Genomic DNA, 21981 nt, shown 5'->3' with positions numbered 1-21981 from the left:
TTTATGCTGTATCCGCCATCTTCTCTGACCTTTTGAAGTTGCAGAAAGTGTACAAATGAGTGTGTACCACTACATGGAACCACCCTACTTCATCTACAACCACAACTACTGCACACAAAAGCCATTCCTCCACATGTTGTCAGTGGCACTCTGGATGCAATGTCGATTCAATCAATACTCCCACAAGGCCAGCCACATGCCCAGGACTGCCGAGCTAACAAGAAGGCTTATGTGTCTGTGCACGCATGCATGAATACACACACACAAACAAACAAACAGAAAAAGGCATATGATATGTGCTGGCAAATGTTTGCTTGGATTATTGTGTGGAAGATATTGGTTTTTATATCAGGGTCATAAAGCAATAAGTGTGCAGTGTTAAATGTTGGCAAAATTAAACTCATATCTGCATCCGTCCGACATAAAGTATAGTTTGTTCTTAAGTTTATCCGCACACATGCTTTTAAGTGACTTTTGAAAGTCCTCCAGTGGAAGATTTTATTGAATGACCTCTCACAACAAGGACGTCCTTTGTGACGTATTGTTAAAGAAGGCAAACTGAGACTAGTTACACAGCATAAGGTGTGTCAAGTAGATATATTGTTACAAGAAAAACAGACCTTTATCTATGTTCTCAGTGTATTCCAGCGTTAACAACAGATTTAACAGTTTTTTTTATTATATTTGTAAGAGCCCACACTGCAGAGGATTCAGTCAAGAAGCAGGACTTTACCCTTGGTTTTTATACTGAAGCTATTCTTAGGACCTTGGGATCTGAAATGTGTATGATCAAACATGACGTTAAAAAAGAACATGGTGAGTAAATGTTGCTCTAAGAATGAAGAAAAAAAAATGGTGGGTGGTGTAATGGTTGGGCGGACAGAAAAAGAAAGGCCTTTACATTTTGCAACACGGGAAGCAAATAAAGCTTTATTCTTTCATATTCGAAGTGGGTAAACTGCTGCTTTAAGTTAATTTCAGGGTTTCAGTCTGATTTGAAATGAGGTCCATACCGATCCAATTGTAAATATTAGGATTATAATAATAATAATAATAATACATTACATTTATAAAGCGAGTAAAACAAAATAACGACAAAAGTAGAAAGTGCTAAGCTAGGAGGAATAAGGGCAAGGGGATAGTTGATTAGGAGTTGAAGGCAAGAGTGAAAAGGTGAGTTTTGAGGATTGTTTGAATGATGTGAGAGTGTTGGCGGATCTGACGTGGCTGGGGAGGAATTCCAGAGTGTGGGGGAGGCTGCTGCGAAGGCCCTGTCACCCCAGGTCCAGAGCTTTGTCCTGATGGGCTGCAGTAGGTTAGCTTCAGCAGACCTGAGGCGACGGGTGGGGGGGGTGTCGTTGGATGAGGTCACAGAGGTAGGGAGGGGCAAGGGTTGTTGAGGGCTTTGAAAGTGAAAAGTAATATTTTAAAGTCAATGCGGTGTTTGATGGGGAGCCAGTGGAGGTCATGGAGGATAGGGGTGATGTGGTCGGAGCGTCGGGTGGAGGTGAGCAAGCGGGCAGCTGAGTTTTGGACATATTGAAGTTTTTTTAGTGTGAATGCAGGTGATCCAAAAAGTATGCTGTTGCAGTAATCCAGTCGGGATGTTATAAAGGCATGGATCAGAGTTTCAGCAGCGGTCGATGAGAGGGAGGGTCTAATGCGGGCGACGTTCTTTAAATGGAAGAATGCGTTTTTTGTAGGGATGCACCGAATATTCGGCCGCCGAAAATTATCGGCCGAAAATGGTTAAAAAGACCCTTTCGGCTTTCGAAATGTCGAATGTCAGAGAACAGGGTTACGTTGGCAAGCTAACTTGTTGTTGTGATGACGTAATCAAAACGCGGCGACAAGCACGGCGTGCGACCATGCTCGCGGCTGGCTCACAGCCAACATGTCTGCCGCTTGGAGATATTTAAAAATATCAGAGAAAGAGGCGCGGATTGCGATTTGTAAAACGTGTTCAGCTGACATTTCTCGAGGGGGTGTAACTGCAAAGACTTTCCCCACTTCGGGATTACTCCACCACTTGAAATCAAAACACCCGGACAAATATGCGAGTAAGATCAAATCACAAGCACTGACAGCGAGAGACTGTTCAGCGCTGCCTCTCATGTGCTTGATGAGAAGAGGAACAGACTTATGGCTGATAAAGCAGAGAAGCTACTGTTCATTAAAAAGAACCTCCCACTTTTCCTTAATAACTAGACAAGGCTGGCTTATCATAAGCTTATCTAGTTCTACATGTCTACTCTATACCCACTCGCCTGAACAATTTTCATTGTGAGTTATAATTCACCATCTCAGGTTATCATTAGGGGGAAATGACAGCAGCACAGTGTTCAATATATTGTACTTTCGGTATCTAAATGATACAATGTTGTTTACATTGCTCATGAGGACAGACCACCTTATTTGCAGATTCTTGAAATTTTAATGTAATTGATTGTGGATTTTGTATCCAGTTTTCACTTTATGTATCTTTATATAATGTTTACTACTTTGCTTATGAGGACAGACAACCTTATTTACAGATTCTTGAAATTGAATTGTAATTTCATTTGTAAATAGTTACATTCATGTGGATTTATCCAGTTTGCACATTTGTATGCATGCACTTATAAGTGCATTTTTTGTTGTTGAAGGCCTGGCTGTTACAGTCTTTATTTACACTATTTTGTTGCAGGCCTACTGGCCTAGATGTTTATGCAGTTTTAAAACACCTTGGCTTTGTTCTGAATGCACTTTGTTGTAGTTATCCTACAGAGAAAAGAAAATGCACTTGACTTGGAATTAATGTACCGTATGCATTCAAAAGTGCTGAATAAATGTTTTATGGACCCATAATAGTGATTATTATTTAAGTTAAGTTAAGTTAAGTTTTGCCATAATCATGTCTTTTTCCATAATCAGGTAGCTGAACAACATTGGTAAAAAATGTATACATTATTACATTATATATATATTTCTATTAATCATTTTCGGCCTTTCGGCATTCGGTTTTCGGCCAACCGTTTCCTATTTTCGGTATCGGTTTCGGCCAAGAATTTCCCATTCGGTGCACCCCTAGTTTTTTGTGACCTGGTTGACGTGAGGGAGGAAAGTGAGGGTGGGGTCGAGGATTATGCCAAGGTTACGGATGTGAGAGGAGGGGTTGACAATGGAGCCATCGATGTTAAGAGAAAAGTATTGGGTTGAGCGGGTAAGTGAGATTGGGCCAATGATTATAAGTTCCGATTTGTCACAGTTAAGTTTTAGAAAATTGTTTTGCATCCAAATTGTAATGTCAGTGAGGCAGGTGCTGAGCTGGGAGTGTGTGGTTGGAGAAATTGATTTTGTTGAGAGGTAGAGCTGTGTGTCATCAGCATAACAGTGGAACTGGAGTTGGTGTTGACGGAGGATTTGTCCAATTGGGAGGATGTAGATGATGAACAGAAGGGGACGAAGTACAGAACCCTGAGGGACGCCATGATTGACGGGGGCTGTGGGGGATTTGGAGTTGTTAATGGAGATTAATTGATGTCTGTCAGAGAGATAGGATCTAAACCAGGAGAGGGCAGTACCGGTAATGCCAATGGAAGACTGGAGGCGGTTGATGAGGATGGAATGGTTGATCGTGTCAAATGCGGCTGTTAGGTCAAGGAGAATGAGAATTGAGAGGGAACCAGAGTCAGCAGAGAGGAGAATGTCGTTGGTCACCTTGAGTAGGGCAGATTCTGTGCTGTGGCGAGTACGGAAACCAGATTGAAAAGGTTCATGAAGGTTATTGCAGTCCAGATGGGAGGCAACAGTTCGCTCCAGAATTTTTGACAGGAATGGGAGGTTAGAGATGGGCCAGTACTTATTGAGGGAATCAGGGTTGAGACCAGGTTTTTTGAGTATGGGAGTGACAGCAGCGAGTTTCAGAGCAGGGGGGAGGAGTCCAGTGGACAGAGGAGTTAATGACTGTGGTGATAAGATGAGTGAGTTGTGGGAGGCAGGCCTTTATTATGTCTGTAAACCTCTCACACTACGGGATCATTTGGCCAGATAATTGGTTTAAACCAGCCATATATTTGGAACACCCCAGCAATTGTCAGCATTGTGTATCTGACCCCAAATCTGCCCAATTATCCTATAGTGTATGACCAGCTCAAGCTTGCCAACTGTAGTATTTTTCATACTGTATGTTTTCAACATCAGATTACAGTAGATCAAGAGGGCTCTTTTGAGTTAATGATGCTGATCACAGTTCCAATTTGCTTTGGAAAAAGTAATACAAGTTGAAACAGGTAATCTGGTCCATAGCGACATGTCATTATGGCTTTTATAGTCAGAAGCTCACTCAGCTTAATAAGCGATTTGTATTTAGGGATACTGCAACAAAAAAAAAAAATCTCAATTTTCTATATTACTGCACATGGCTTATTTTTCATCAATGCAGACATGTAGTAAATACATAATGAACTCTCTTTTTTATTATTTAGAAAGTGTTTCAGAAATCAATAACATAAATGTCTTGACATTAATTCATAAACCAAAATAAATTAATTGTATAGGTCTAGCCTCCCTATATCTGTGTGTTTGAAGTTGTTCCATCCTCAAAAACAAAAAAAATAATGCTTCTGCAGTCTAGCTGCAGCTTCTAGCAACAGTCTTCTGTTAAAAAAAGGAAACTGAATGTCCTGAATGTGGCATCACACACAGGACTTGAGTCTGGACACAGCAGACAACAGGAGTATTTACAGCATATAAAACAAAAATACTGCATGTGGGTGCACACTTACATTCTCTGTCTTACAGTTATAAATCCCATGAATGTATGAGATTAAGTTAACTTCATTATATCTCAGTGATTAAGTGAATAATAAAGTTTCTATCAGGTTACTATCAGCCTGTCACTCATTATTTTCAGGGAGGGGGCGGGGTTTGGAGGAACGGAGAGGAGATGGTGATCACGGAAACTTTTTTCCTCCTGCCTTCACAAACTTTACACACGTATATATCGTCTGAAAATTGCTAGAGGACATTCATACTCTGCAATCCAAGACTTAATTAAATCCACCAAAAACCTGACATGATTGTAACGCGATTATTTTTGAAAAACATAAATCCCTGTGTCTCTGAGCCGCAGCGACATGGAGTGATTCAGAGCGGGTCCTTCTGCTGTTGGTTCTGGACTGGTGTTCTTGTGTTGGTGGATAAAGCAGACTGCTCTGTGTTTGGTGTTGCTGTGCCGCTGTCACGTCTGTTCCCTGATCTCTGCGTCACCGACCAATTTGATATTAAAGTGACAGAAAAAAAAACGTTATAGTAAAGCCGCGGCCGGAAAATCAGGAAGCAACGTTACTACGCTATAATCGATTATCTTCCGTCACTGCATCGATACCGAATCGTCCACGTCCGCATCGCAATGCATCGTAAAAACGATTATTTTCAACACCCCTAGCATACATGTATTGTGTAAGGTGAATACTGGTATACATATATCAACTTTACACTTCTCTGGACAGGTTCTAATAAAGTCAGTTTCAATAAACCACAAAGCAGCAAATATTTTTGGAAAAAATACGTATTTTGGTGGTGCTCGCCTAAACTGACCTTTAAACCACGCGACAATTCTGGTATTGCTTGGCTTGCCAAAAAGGGTACACATGCAGAAGCTAGCTTTTTCCAAATTAGATATTGTGTTGCATATGATTAAAGAGTGTGCAAGATAGTAAAAGTTATGAATTTGCACACTGGAATCAGTCGCAACCTATTCAAGTCAGAAGTAGAGGGAAGTATTACAAAACACCAGCAGAGCATCACATTGTTACATTTCTATTCATCGTGCACCACTTTGCTTTCTTAGTTTTACATTGATTTTGAACCCTGCATTGTAAAGTATAAAAAAGATGATGGACTCATGAATGTCAATTGGAACAAAACTTAACCCTGTCAACAGACCTCGACAACCTAGCAACACTTTTCCTGCAGCACGACACACGAGTGTCCCATAGCTGGTCAGTCTTTGTTGGATACTGGTCCTCAGAGGAAGTGTGTCAGACATTGATACCGCAAAGGTCAATGCGTCTGAGAGACAGAAATGCCAAGGGGCCACATCTCTAAATTGGCATTCACAACAGCCAAAAAACCTTTGCAAAAAAACAACAATTCCTTTCAAGCCCGCAGAGAAGTGGTGTACATCTGTTGACTATGGTAGTTAATGACAGAGCAATGCGAGCGAAAACATGGCTCTATCCCAGAGGAGTCGTGAGCATTCATGTGGACGACCACCCTATAACAGGTGTGAGATGGGGCTAAATGGAGAAAAATGATGTCCAGTCAGGCGGGCAAGACCCTGTCCCCAAGCAGTTGTTCAGCTCTGTGATCTACAGCACGGGTCACCTTGTCACTTACAACAAGCTGCAGCACACCCAAACCCAATTCACAAAACATCAGTGCAAGGAAAGATTAATCATTGGGTCAATATGATGAGGCGGCCTCCCCTCACCTCTGTGCAGTGTCCTTATAACACTTAACTTTCAATTCAGAAAAAAAAGTATGAAATACCCTGTGGAGAATACAAGGCATGAGCTAAATTCTGTGTTCAGTCACCCGTGGGTACTGCAACCATATTATGCACAATTATCTTTGTATGCAGAGACTCTAGCTCATTAAATACATGCTGTTGTGTTTGGCATGAAACCTCCAGAAGTGTAAAAGTAAAGAGCAGCTTTAAGAAACACCACTTGGAAGAAATCTATGAAACTGAAGCTTTTAGAACCATCACATTCATCAGCAGATAAAATGTAGCTAAGCCAGCTATATCTAAAGTGCTGTCTGGGGTACTACAGTAAAGAGGTACGAAAAAGGTAGCATCGTAACTTCAAGATACAGGGTATCTTTAAATGACAATATCCTAGACCAGTGGTTCTCAACCTGGTACTGGTGGTACGCCAGCTCCCGCTAGTGGTACGCGGAAGAATCTGAAAAATATATTATTTTTTTTTACATTTTATTTAATCAGATTAAAACATTGAGACAACATCTAATTTACAACGCTGACCTGGCCAAGAAGGCAGCAACGGTTCTTACACATAACACAGACGTAAAAAATACAGAAAACACAACTAAGTAAACAAAAGACGAAAAGCAGTCACTACATTGTGCACATTTAGGACAGTAAGAAAGGTACACGACTTATTACTGCAAGAGCAGCTGGTGGTAAGGACCTCAGACAACTTCCATTTAAAACAGGCTAAAGGGACAAGTGCCATCAGTTTGAGACTTGATTGAATAACATTAATTAAAAAATAAATCATACTATCAAAATACTACAACGAATGAACATAGGTTTGAGATAATGAAACTGTGAACAATTGGCTATTGTTGTTTTTAGATTTAGAAACAAATTTAAAGCGTATTAGCGTTGCTAATGACGACAATACTTCCCGCAAACGATTAGCGAACGTTGCAAGTAAGCTAAAGAAAGAAGAAAGCTGAATGATGTTAAAAACATGGCTCAAAACGGGAGGTATTCAGAAGAATCAGAATCAGAAACATGTTTATTGCCAGGTAAGTTTGCACCTACTAGGAATTTGACTTGATGTCACGGCGCATACATAAAATATATACAACAAATAATATGTTACACCATAATAAAATACAGTTAAATAGCAATACAAATTAAATAAAGCAGTAATTTACATGGAAATAGAATGCTATGAATGAATTTTAGAATATAAACTATGAAATGTGAAATAAGAATATGTGCAGAAAGAAGTATGAACATTGTATGCATTAATGTAATGCATAAAGAGATGTGGCAGAGGTAAAGTGTCAGTGGGGGGGCCGGGCCTTGTTTAAGAGGCCGGTAGCGGAGGGGAAGAAACTGTTCAGGTGGAGAGAGGTCCTGGTCCCGATGGAGCGCAGCCTCCTGCCAGAGGGGAGGGGGGTGAACAGTTTGTGTCCAGGGTGGGTGGGGGTACAGAGGAGAATATTACCAGCAAAAGTGAAAAAGTGAATGAGGAGGAGGACAGTCATCAACCGAGCACAAGCGCAGGCTCCGCAAGCAACGCAAAAGTGATATGCACAGCCGCTGTGATGGAGGAGAGAAGTGACTCAGGAAGAAGGCATTTGCTCAAAGGATGGAGAGAAGGCTGTGACCGAGGTCAAAAGCTGAAAAAGCACACACTTGTCCTTAATTGTTATCTTTTTTCTTTTCATTTGTACTTTGCCACCACAGAAATGGCAATAGCAAACATCAGCAGACTGAAGATGAGCTATTAGCACTTAGGCTCATCTGCTCCTGGAGGCTTCATTATTATTGTGGAACTGAATTCCCACATTTTCTGAGACTGCCCTTTGTACATGTCGCTGTGGCTGACAATAAATAATGTTATTATGAATACATTTTCCTCCGAGTCCCGCATGAACTGTGCATAGACTGTATTTTAACATTGGTCATATGGTGGTACTTGGAGAGCCAACTATTTTCTCAGGTGGTACTTGGTGTAAAAAGGTTGAGAAGCACTGTCCTAGACTATAAAATAAAGATGTTAGTAGATTTACAAGAGAGTCATATATGTAGAGAGCACAATTGTTGTTGTTAGAAAAATGCCATTATATTCAAGTAGATGCCAAACATGTTCACAAATGATGATAAAGCCATTACCGCCAGGAAAAGATCTCTGTAATACACACTACAGTGTACCGGAGCTGTGTTGTCCGTGGTCTGGCGGCTAGCGCTTAGGCTTACCTAATTCCCAGTAGTGTTCTCCTTCAGGGTTTTTTTTTTTTTATTATCCTTCCTCTGAATGCAGTTTTTTTCTTTTTCTGGAGAATCCACTTCAGATAGCTGCTGTTCCGACGCGATTGCCTCTCAAACGGTAATTACTGAAAAGAGACAAAGAGTCCACACTCCATCTTTAAAAAAAATTCTAACAAACGACATTGTAGCTACAAAGCCTGGTTGTTAAAATAAAGTTCAACCTTAATGGAAATACATTCCTACAAAGAATATTGGTTATATCCGATTCCTACAGTGGGATGCTAATTAGGAAATACTAGAATACTGGTGCCAATAGACCAGGGCACTTGACAATGCCAGGTAACTGACTCTAGAGGGTGTGTGGCATCACATTGTAAACTGATGCGTATCAGGGTAGTGGTTGGCTGCCCAGCTTACAATAAAAAGCAAGAGTTACATGTTTTAATGTGCTGGCAGTTCACTGCAGGGGGTTGGTGGATCGAAGCAGGTTCTTGACAGTGTCATTCACTGGCCAGGAGATGCTAAGAAATGTTCCTCTTGCTGCTATGTACATCCCAGGATATCTGGAATTTAAGTAAATTAAAGGAGAGTGCTTTCTTCACCGTTATTGACCGGAACCATTGGGGGGCTTTGAATGTATCCCTGAACCCATGGAGGTGCATCAACATTCAGGTATTACTACATGAAGGGGGCAAACTCCTGTACATGGTGGCAAAAAATAAGCATTTTGCATTTGAGGGAGCACATAGCAGCACATGATTTTAAAGGACCCATAACATATATTTCACATTCAAAACTTTATTTTGAATTATTTATCATCTTCTCTCACAGATATTCATCTCTTATTAGACCCAAATTGGCCCTCATTTAAAGCCGAAAAAGTTTTACTGATAGAGGACTACGCTTGACAACTCATATTTCCCAAGCTTTATAAAGCTTTAGATGCATATTGCACTGGCACCATAATTAACCCTATGCTCATATCACTGCTCGTGTTGAGAGCAGAAGGCAGCTAGGAGCCCTCTTCCTTTTCGTACAATCAGGGTAAACCATACCATCCCTGCAGTATAATCATCGCAACATTGTGCAGGGGAACTTGACATGCCTCTAATGAGATGTCAGCAAAAGAAGGCAGAGAAAGCTGCTGAGTGTACTCTTGGCTCAATACCTGTACCAAATGAAGTGCTACTTTGTGCAGATATAACACTATTATCATAGCCTTTAATTATTCAATGCATTTAACATATGTCCTTAACCCTATTTCTCTCAAGCAGGGGTCTCAATGTTTTTATGTCAAGTAACCTTTAGCTTAAATAGAGATGGAGCATGGACTCCTGGCCCACTAAATGTATATAACGGAGTAGCACATTTAACTGGTCCTATGTGTGGGGTGGGCTGAAATCCCATGAATACACAGACCTTTTTATTGTGCAGACAATACAAAGCCACTGAAATCTTTATGCGTAGCCACTAGTTTGCCATTGTGGATAAGTGCCACACATTCTATTCTATTTTAAATTGTATATACTTGCACTATTTTATCTGTTTTATTGTGTTGCACTTTTGGAGGAGCCTGTTACCTAAGATTGTCATCGACATAACTACACTGTAGCTTTGCACGAATGACAACAAAAGCCTTGAATCTTGAAATTGAACAGTGAGCTAGTATAATTCACGTGACTGCACAAGGACTTATGAGAAGCTGACACGATTCTAGTGTGAATCAAATGGTTTTTTTGTTTTAGTGAACAGATTGACCTTTGCTAATGATATTTTGGATTCCTGTTAAAATGTAATGTGTCTTTTTCATTTTAAAATTATTGAAGACAATCCGAACAGAAATTTCAGGCCCCCAGTGAGAACCCCCTAGGGGTCACGGATCCTCTTTTGAAGACCCTCTTGATCTTTTGAAGGCTCTTAAATCGACAGTAGACCATAGCAGAAGGAGTATATAAGAAGGGTCACTGATCCAAAATAAACATTTAGATATGCTTTGGTAGTTTCTATAGTGCAAGGTTCTGCCAATAAAGCCATTACATCTAAATTGAATTGCTGTAAACGTGGACTTGTGCAGGAATGTATGTGTTTGTCAGAATCAAAGAGCAATCCTAAATGTCTATCAGTGAAGGGCCTGTGTCTCTGGAGGGCAATTGTCCAATGCACTTGACCCATAATGCACTCTGGCTTCATTAAGTGTGCTTTCTATTTTAGCACAACTTGGCCAGAAGCCCTCTTAACAACACACTACCTTTCGCAGAAGAACCAGAGGCAATCACACTAAAAAATGATTCATTGTGGCATCACTAATAAACCTTTGTACTGTGATGAAAAGCCAGGGATAAAAGAGGCCTTACCCGTTCAGGGGGCATGGGCAGCAAAGTGTTCAGAGTCTCCAGGCAACAGATGACAACTTATCTGAGATGCAAACAATAAAATATTATGGATTATATTCAATTGCAATTTTGAGTGGATCACCTGCTGTACAAAAATCAATATCCGAAGAATAAAACAGAAAATGGTTTCAATGTAAATGTGGTCAGCCTCACATGACACATGATAAAATTGGCCTATGCTCCCTGTTGAGAAATTAATATCAACTATTTGTCCTGCTTATGAAACCAATGGCACTTGTTGCTATGAATATAGAATATATATGTAGTGTAGTGTTTCACTGTTACCAGGAGACATCAAAACACTGTTCAATATTAGTTTGGTTATTAATAACAGCAGCAACAAACCGATGATCAAAGAAAGACAAAGAGATGACCTTATACTTTTGTGTAGGTAAGCTTAACAACCACTATTTCGGTCTTTAAAACAACAAATAAACAACTTACATTGACTGTATAATTGGCATTCAAAACATTTAAAACAACAAATGTTAATTTCCACATAATATGTAACCTTACAATCTGTCCTGTTATTAAGACATGATAATATCTGTTTTATGCATGTCTATTAATTGCTAGTGTGTTGCTTTTGGATTTATCACACACCTGTCTACTTGTTTCTTATCTTGCCAGCTAAGGTGATAATGCTTTATTCTGAATGAGAAGTATGCGTTAAAATTGGCATGTTCCGTATTAGCATTGGGTGCAACTCCAAAATATGATCAAATAGGTGTTATCCTCTATCGATTTGTTGGTCAATTTGCCTCACTCTCGAAATTAATGAATGCAGCCTTGAAAAATGAACTAAATGCGTTTTTCCATTGAAACAAAAAAGGCAAAATTACATCACTTTAGTTTTCATTAGCGTGTGTTACCCAATAGACACATTTGCATAAAAAAAAAAACATAACACTCTTTTGTTTGTTTACTTTGTCTTTAATAGCTGCTGCTCTAAATGGGCATGTCTATCTATTTTTTATATTCCTATCGGTAAAATTGCCAACTTGCACTGGCTGTCGGTTTTGTTAGCCGGAGAATCAGCGGAAGAGTGTAGGAAAGAGTAGATCTAAGCGCAACGCGTGTGCCAAGGACTGGCTTTAAATCAACTGGCACAGGAAAATTAAGATGCAAAAATACCAGAACAACAAATTGAGGCATTGGTGATTTACATGCCTTGACACAAACATGGTACAGCTTTTGCCTTTGATGTAACCAAGGTAATGTGCAACAATAAATCTGCATTACTTCTACCGGACTTAAACCACATAAAGCATGTACATTTACAAAGAAAAGACAGCAGAAACACACAAAAAGAGAGAGAGAGAGAGAGAGAGAGAGAGAGAGAGAGAGCAAGGGTGCCAAGTGAGAAAGTGTGAATGAAAAGAGAGAGAGTGAGAACAAAGCAGTGAATCAGAGGAATTAAATGCTTCTTTCTAAATGTTTCAAGGCGGTTATGTTCTAAAGAACATACACGTCACAAACACCAATTATTCTGTAACACCTTGCAGGAAGGTGCTGGACATTGAGTGAATATAACCAAATCGACCCTTTATCTAGCAGGAGGGAGACGGACAGGGTAAACACTTAAGCACATAAAACGCACAGCGATTTAACAACCACTTCTCCGCTGCTTTGTATAATAGATACGCTAAAGGCTGGCTGTGCTTTGTTATCAGATGAAGCAGTGCCTAATTGACGACCTGGGAATGAGAATAAGGCTGCACACCCTGCTTATTGGCAGAGGGTTATACACCCATGTGAGGCCCAAAGGCTACTTGTCAATGCCCAGATACATCCTGTCTCTGCAGATACAAATACCGTCACTTCTCGTGGGTAAAAGCGATGATTGAAAGGGATTTTTTTTTTGTCTATACAATGTTTTTTAGGAAGATGCTGCATATTATACCATGATATCCAGTGCATTGCCTGTATGGAAGCAGTCACCTGCAATAGCATAAACACAGTAGTGGCTGCAAGCATCGCCACAAGCAAAGAACATCAGGGTTCACTAATCTCTGTCTGCAGCCTCAGCCTCCTCCTCCTCCTCCTCCTCCAATCAATACCAGACTCCACGGCACACACCAGGCTTCGAAGAGGCTGCTAGTCCACTGATCTCAATCACTGCCCTTCAGCAGATAAGGCCTGTACAGGAAGGACAGTACAATAATTGGACGCAATAAACTCGTCAGCTTTCTGCACTTTTTTCTCCCAGCTCAACTCATTAGGTTAATTAAGATGGTAATAGGGAGAAGTGAAGATCTGAGGACGCCTGCTAAGTCCAGTGAAACTAGACCTGGCAGCTACTCTGAGCTTACAGACAAGATGTTCACCAAGATTTCACTGAGCATCATTTGTTTACGAGTATCTGTCAGAAAGACAGCCTTCAGCCTCCAGTCTGTCTCCACCCTGTTTTTTTACTCCTCTGCTTCCGAGGTTTCTCCTCTGTTCCTCCTCCCAGCTCTTCTTAATTAGCACAGGTGTTTCAGATGGTGAAGAGCTAAGCCTCTTCTCTTAAAAAGGGATGAAAATAAATGAAAAAGGAGAAGAGGCAGGTGTTTTCCGTGGGTGATAAAGATAGCACAATAACAGATGTAGTTGTGTCATTTGTACACAAGGCAGGTGTCAAAACTGACTATTGCTCAAAGCAAATGTAAATGGAGCTGGCCCAAGCTGTGTTAGAAGAGAGTCATACAACATATCCAGCAGCAAGAGTTAAGAGTCAGATGGCTATAAACACCCATATAATCCAACTAAAAAAAGATTTTACTCTGCACTTGCCACCCTACGTCAGATCTACCCACTTTTTCCGAATGAGTCACCGCAGAGGGAAAATCACGAAAGAGAGGGGAGGCAGTGATGAAGGGAAGGAGGATAATCAAATGGTCAATCTAATTTAAATGTTATTTAAAGAACAACTACGACTGAATGTACCTTCAGAGGGCCAGTTTTGAGCAAATTTGGAAAATGTAAATTAAAAAAATGGCGTGTGTGCAAGGGATGGCTGTGTTATCCTTATCAGAAGATAATGAAATCTGATAAGGACTTACAAAAATAATATATACACCAAACGTAACAATAATGGTCAGCTGATTCCTTGATGTCGGCCCTAACATTGTTTCGTGAGAAAAGTTGAGAGTTATTTAGTGAAAGTATTGCTTTAAAAAGCGGAGATTAGGCCTGGAGCTGTATAAATCAACTCTATTCATTCCTCAATCTTTTTTCTTGTTCAATGTAGTATAATGTAAAAAACACCTTTACTCAGTCATGAAACACGAGGGGATATCACATAGGTGTATAGGTGGTTCATGTAGAAAATGTATAATTAATGGTGGAAAATGTCAGACAAGTTTGTTCTTTAATGATGAAAAAGCTCATGCAGAAGTGTGTGTGTGTGTGTGTGTGTGTGTGTGTGTGTGTGTGTGTGTGTGTGTGTGTGTGTGTGTGTGTGTGTGTGTGTGTGTGTGTGTGTGTGTGTGTGTGTGTGTGTGTGTGTGTGTGTGTGCATATTTGCATCACATATACGCATGTATGCACTTAGCTTAATGTATGTGTTTGTATGGCTATGTGGATACCTGTGTTTGTTTAAGTACTATGAAACCAGTATTCATGGCCATGTGTGGTTTCAGTGAGTACAGAAGACCAGCCAAGGTGTACGGATAAAGTTCAGCCTAGTTGTTATCAACGGGCGTATCATGAACCCTTGAAGGATTGAGTTGTGCTTGGCACTGTCTTTGTGTGGGGGGATTCAATAGAAAGTTGTCCCGGTCTATTGGTTACAATTCATCAATTCTTTCTACCTGTATGAACGCTTTTCGATCATCTGAGTACTCCAGTATATTTTGTACCTGCCATCAGGTAGGTGTGTGTGTGTGTGTGTGTGTGTGTGTGTGTGTGTGTGTGTGTGTGTGTGTGTGTGTGTGTGTGTGTGTGTGTGTGTGTGTGTGTGTGTGTGTGTGTGTGTGTGTGTGTGTGTGTGTGTGTGTGTGTGTGTGGTCATGTGAACTGGGCACGAATATTCTGAGCTAAATTAGTAGCTTCAGGCAGCAAGACTCCAATTTTCCACTCTCCTCCCCTTGCAGGTCACATACTGTGATCAGCTTGAGCCTACAGGTCATTATAAACACCTTTTCGTCTCTCTCTGCATATGTGCTTCTGGAAGAAAAGCATAAAGTAAAGGGTTGTACCAATCAGGACACACTTTACCAATCAGCAAAAGGAACTATCGAATAGTGCAATTCACAGATATGCACAGGTGTGAGCTTAGTTATATGGCTATCCAGAATTTGTAATTGGTTCTCTGAATGTGTAATATGTTTACACCTAGCTTTGTATTCATTACAGATCTTGATGAAAGCTCATTCTCCTCTTCCTTGAGCAGTAAGAGTGGGACAAATGTGTGGTAGAATACCCACTTAAAATCCCTTGGTTTACTATTGAAAAGAACCAACAGACCTCAGAGTCGCAGCATCTGGAGAAACTGTCTCTTCCAGTCGTTGAGTTTATAAAACACAAGCCAATTCAGAAGCATGCAACGTCCAATTCTGGAGTACAGTACATACATCAGAGAGATATACAACGACCTACCAAGCTGCTACTACACATTATGCCCAGTTTTATGTCCCTACACACAATATAAAATATACATCAAGTACAAAATGTATGCAAGCTAATCCAATATACCGCAATAAAGAGAAGCAATATAACCTTCCTAGTTGTGTATTTATGGATAAATAGATGCAAAGACACTTGCATTCATAAATTATTAGGTCAGTCAGCCATTGGGTAGCATTACGCTGACTGTGGATGACCACTGCTTTATTTAGTGGCTCGTCGGCCAATTTAATCAGTAATTCAAACCATTTAGTGCGTTTTCGCCTTACTTCCACGCTGCCTCTTCCATTTTGGGGGGATTTCTTTAACAAGCAAAACACACAGGCTGACAGCTGCATTGCAAAGCAGTACCAGTGTCTGTTTTTTCTCAGACTTAAGAGCCGACTGTTTCATCAGAATCACAGTTGCATGAGAAGAGTTGGTTGTTCTGTTCGTCTCTTCACTATCTTTGTGTTTGCAGTCACGAACAGCACGAAACATTTGCCGAGACTGTAGTAATCTGGCTGACAGCTGAAGTGTTGGCGATGTGTTCCTGTGCAACTGTTAACAGAAGATATGAGTTGAGCTGAGCACGTGCATCGGGGAGGTTCATTGCCATCAAATGTAGATGCTAAAGAGTTTAACAGCAACATTACCATATTTTACTAGAAGTTTTCAGGGAGTGGAATGAATAGGGCAAAATGTAACCTTGAAAATACAATGTTCTAGTATTTAGTTTGCATTGTCCTTTATGACCACCCACCCCTAGTTGTTCCTTACCAGGCACTATCTTTGCATAGTTTGACAACATACTACATTTCTAGGAAACTGCTAGCCAAGAAACTATCAAAGAGGAGCATACAGTGAGTTCTCTTCACACCTTTTACACACAAGCATTACCCCAGTTCATATCCGTGCTATTCATATATTAAAAATGAAGTGAGAAAAGAGTTTTGAGGTCAACCAAGCTCATCATATCTGAAATCCTATTAACAACACACATATTGTCATCTGCTGTGCTCATCAGAATGGAAGGAGTTCAGATTACACACAATCCTAGGGCATTCGATTCGAGTTCCCTGACAGACTGAGCTCCTCTTCTCCCTTCCAAATCTCTCCAGTAACTCCGTAACCCCCAAGTAGGTTACCATCTGAATACTGATGTAGTCATTCGCTCAGTCAGAACACAGTGAAGAGTCATAGTCCCAAGGCCCCTGCGCAAGGACATCCTCCTTGAACCATTATCACCCTTACATCTCTTATCAGCCCCAGCCTGACGAACATGATTAAAAAGTGGCCGGGACATACTGCCTGTGCACCTGGGATTTGACGAGTCCCTGCTGTCGCATGTCAATCAAGCTGAGAGGTGCAGATGTGCACTGACTCACGACCCCAAATAGCCAATTAAGTTGACTGTAGCCACATGGCATATGCCATACATTAAGGCGTCCCAGTAGGAAAAGTGTCGAGTGCTGACTGGGAGAACAGAAGAGTAAGTGGCAACTGATCTCTGGCAGTCTGGGGCAGCTGCTGAAACTCAAATCCCCCATAAAGAGAGAAGATTAGGCAGAGAAGAGAATAAAGAAAAGGCAAGAAGAAGATAGTCAATTAGTAGAAGAAGCAGGCTCAGAGAACCTGAAAGTAGGCTCCAGAAATAAAAAGCTAGGTGCAGTGGACTCGGCAAATAAATCTAGGGCTTAGTAACTGGAAAGCAAATAGGGTTCTTCCTGAGAGCAGGACTACAGGCCCTGAAATGGTCCCAGACTGAAAATGCATGGATACTGGTTGGTTCCCAAGGTTATACAGGATATGCAAGTGAGAAAAGACAGATGGGAGCATGGGAGGTAACAAGCATCTGGAGGAGAAAAAAAAAAAAAAAAAAAAAAGATCTGAGTTTAAAAAAAATACTAAATGTATTAAAGGAAAAGGAAGCACTTAAAAGCACCATGTTTAGTTTCATCACCTTGGGACCTGATCAACTGGTGTCTTTTGTCAGTACAAGACAAATAACAGCTGTTGTTAAAACCTACATGAACAATTAGTGCAATTTACTGCTATGGATTACACTCTGGGGGCTGAAGAATGTATTGTGCAACAAGTCTCCCTCAGTCAGCATCAAGCATCTACTCCACTGTGAACTGCTTCCAAGAATGAGAGGTTCTTGTCTTTGTATCAAGGTTGCACTTAAGAACCACAATGAAAAGAAATGTAAACTCTGCAACATGTCTTGCTGTAGTGAACACATAAAAGCGAGTAGAGTTCTAATATATTAATATTAAAGAACTGGAGAGGGAATAAAAATGGCCTGGCAATGCTAGGAAAGGTCCAACGTGGAGCAGAGAGCTCCTGTCTTGCCTGCAGCACTATAAAATGCCCATTTGGATATGATTCAAAAGAGAATATTGATGTTTGATCAAATTCACAAATCAAAGTGAACTGCAAGGCTGCCCGCCGACTTGGCTGGAATACAGGCCAGCGTGGGGGACTCGGTTAGGCACGGAGAGCTGGTTCACAAGATGTGGAGTTTTGAGAGTGATGTACTAAGATCAATTCTAAGTGCCTTTTCAGCCCACCCCAAAGAAAGTAGTGAGAAGTAATGAGAGATAGATTAATACGATAGTCTTCGTCCAAGATTAATAGGAATTCATGTAGCACAGAATATCATAATTTAATTTCACATCCTATCTGTTGAGCGACTTTGTCATGGAAGCTATACATTCTTGTTAGGAGGTCGCAGAGAGGCTTTCCCAAATCCTTGATCCTCAACATTTCAAATACACCATCCCTCTCTGCTTGCATCTCTCTGAGACCTGTCAGCCATCAGCATCAAATCATCACATGAGAAATGTATAGTATAACTATAGGTAGAGAATGTATATTATTCAACTGGAAAGAACAAAAGTTAAATGGCTTGGTTGGAGATGCCGCTATAACCAAGACTGCAACAGATACTGATTGTCAATGACCAACCGTGACTTAGCTCGTTATTTTCTTTTATAGCAGCTGGTGTTAATACTGAATATTATTTTGGTTCAACGGCCAAACAACACAGGGTGTGTGGTTTAATGTTTTAATGATGACAGTGTTGAGGGCTATTTTACACTGCTCATAAATCTGACACAGTGGGATTGAGCTTGTTGCCCGTGATGGCCACAAGACGGGATTCAATCATCATTTGCATCAAACCATTCAGTGACCTTATGCCATGTAAGAAAACATCTGCATTTGTTGCAGTGCTGTTTTGCCGTTATTTGTGGGGGTTAAATGAGGAGAGGAAATATTTGTATGCTGTGACTTGCTGCAGGTTCTTCTTAAATTGTCTGATTTCACAGTGGCTGACCATACACAGCCTGTACGGCTGCTGCTGCTCGTGCGTTGGTTTATTTTTATCTTGAAGCCAATGGAGTCTCATAATAAAAAAGAGTCCTGCTGTCTATCTCCAAATGAATAAATGTATGGTTCTCCATGTTAAAACAAATCCTGCACTTGCATTATGCTGCTGGAAATAAGTATTGCAAAAGGAATATGAACCCATCTGAATAAATAACTCCAACTTTTCAATGGAGAAAAAGAAAGTAGAAGCTATTTGATTTTGGGACACCAAATCAGTAAATGTATAGTCTTTAACACCCTCACCTAAAATACAAGACGAAGTGTGACAACATGACAAAGCCTAAATGCAAAGTGTTCCTGTATTGATGGATTTATACACAAAAAATGACACAAAGTGGTAGGTACGGACTGGGATGTATTCAGCCAAGAAACAGCGAGATAAAATCTGTAGAAAGATTTATCTAAATGAAATTTCCTTTTAAAAACACACAGAAGATACCACACTATATTCATCCCAAAAACGAATCCCTTGCAGTTCAAACCATCTGGGAAATTAGAGGTTAATCTTGGATGAAAAAAATGTGCAACATTTGTCCAGTTCACTTGAATATTCTTTACGAGTTTACAAACTCAATGAGTTATTGATTTGCAGATGTGAGAACCTAACCTCCCTTGTCGCATAATAACAAGGGTGAGGCTGGAGCGAGGAGAGCATTTATCTGTGTCTACATAGTGCAAAGGGAAATTACACATCCATGCCTTCTTTATTTTGGAGCCTGATACTCGGCTAATTTTAGAGTCCATTACACAGGCCATCTTTGAAATCCACCCTGATGTACTGTGACCTGGGGGGGCTTTGTGAGACTGCATAAATGAATGGCTGCCAACTACTTGACTCAAGGCACCAGCTCTAGTTTACCTTCGAAGAAAACGATCAATATGCCCACTCATTTGTACATTGCAAGCCACTAAGTGGTACAAAAGGAAGTGACAAAAACAAGGAGTGTATAAAGACAAACGTTTCCCATGACCTTTAATTGAAAAATTAAAAAAAGGTTTACACTGTATGTGATTCATGCATATCTGATTAATATTGCATCTTGTTTGACAGCTTTATGGTGTTTTTAATACAATAAAGCAACTGAATGGACTGGTCAATGGTCTTTACCCAATGTTTACAAAAAAAATTTCCACAGACAGGACAAATTTACAAGACAAAGATTACGAGTAAGAACTGGGAATGTGAAAAACGAACAAAAATATCATGCGCTTAAAAGTGGAAGACTAAAAGTTGTTTATAATGAACCAGCTGTCAGTCTGTTACACTAAACAACGTGTTGTCCCGTCTGAAAATCACTAAGAGCAATCTGTTTATTTACACAACAAAATGATCTTCCTATCACTGAAAGGAACTGACACAATTTGTAGGCCGTTGTCATAAAATCATTGGTCGCAAAATGATCTTCGCCAACTATCTTTTCGCAAACAAAGACTGAGTGAATTGCACTTCTTTTCTGCCGGTGTATGGAGAAAAAAAAAAGTATTTCTATGATGCGTCCATCAGGTTTTCTATTTTTTCTCTCGACTGCAGGTAGGTCAGAATCTCTGCCCTGCTGGTTCTTTATCTATGGCAGCTTGCTTTGCACATATTCTACCTCTCATTTATCACTGTCCAAACAGTTGACAAGTAGTGCAGTGGATATGGATCATTTTAGACAGTCAGATTAAACAACTCCCAAAGGTAACATGTGCAAACCCACACACACACACACACACAACACACACACACACACACAGGCATATTGTCATAAGAAAAATGATAAAAGATATAAGTCCCATGGGAGAATCGCATACAAACTGTACGTCAGTGATTCTCAACAACATGCAGTGCTTTCAGCTGGGCCGCAGAGATGTTCTGTGACATAAGCAGACATCTTCTGCAACAAACTCCAACTCTGTGGAGGCTCTCTGGCTCTTATCTCTAAGGATCTATGTTTTTAGAATGAGGCCCATGTAATGACTGTCATTCTATTACATTTCGAAAATTGCTCAGGTGCAGCTAAAATGGGATTTTCTTTCGTGTTCTGTTAGGGTGTCAAATGACCCCTGAAGTACACGAGCATCCAGGAAAATGACATGTCTTTACCCCGCAGCACGGCTAGTGGCAGTGTGTGATGCTTGAAAAGGCTAAAGTATGGATGTATACGGTAGCTGGTTAACCTTCACAACTTTGGGGAGTTGGGCTCCCATGTCCAATCCATCAATTGATCAAGAACGCAAAGAGACCATGAATCTTACTTCACTTTTCTTGTCAGCACATTGCAAATGACCCTTGTAGATGTAATATCATGTTTGCTCAGCCAGGCACTTATTCAAAATAGAAGCAGAAAACTGCACTTGGCTTAACACTTTCCATTTTTCCACTGGATGAATGCAGACCAACAGACCAATAGAAAGACTAGCTCACTATTGTTGAGTATTAGCTTCAATGTTAACATAAGCTTATAATGTAATATTGAAAATACATTCCCTGGCCACTTTATTAGATACACCTATAATTATCATTCACGAAGCTTATAGTGACCATTTTTAGTCAATGTTGTTGCACCAAGGTATTCTAATGGGCTATTCTTCCCCCTGATGTTTGGGAACAGGGTGGGAAAGACTTTATAAAACACCTCTTAAATGCAATCTAGTCCAACAAAATGCAAACACCATCTCCGATAATAAACAAATATCCAATGTAATACATTTCTGACTGTTAATGAAATCCAAACTAAAGATTATTTATATAATGTATGACTGATCTGTTGTATTGGATTGCTTTGGATTTTAAAAAGGTATGCTAAATATAGTGGACTGAGTGTTATTTTACACTCTTTGAATAGTTGTACTGAGTAACAATCAGGATAATGGAAATAATAGGGCATGGAT

At 40.3% G+C, this 21981-nt stretch overlaps 1 protein-coding gene across 11 annotated transcripts in view; it reads right to left on the bottom strand.

The window, feature by feature from the left end:
* The window catches only part of grik4 (glutamate receptor, ionotropic, kainate 4), a 283245-nt gene that overhangs the window by 253966 nt on the left and 7298 nt on the right, over positions 1 to 21981 (bottom strand). Inside the window, exons 3-4 of one of the 11 annotated variants that reach the window (XM_079675097.1) lie at positions 11089 to 11149; positions 8723 to 8859 (exon numbers count right to left, since the gene is read on the bottom strand). The exons of 9 other annotated variants lie outside the window; for them this stretch is intronic. The gene's annotated coding sequence lies outside the window, so the exon portion shown is untranslated. Of the gene's footprint in view, positions 1 to 8722; positions 8860 to 11088; positions 11150 to 21981 lie in introns of those variants that run through there. One more of the 11 variants, XM_079675102.1, reaches the window with a different exon arrangement.

Source organism: Notothenia rossii (genome assembly GCF_949606895.1).
Source record: "Notothenia rossii genome assembly, chromosome: 4".
Lineage (NCBI taxonomy): Eukaryota > Metazoa > Chordata > Actinopteri > Perciformes > Nototheniidae > Notothenia > Notothenia rossii.
The sequence above is the reverse complement of the archived record's forward strand: the minus strand, read 5'-3'. Positions and strand labels throughout refer to the sequence as shown.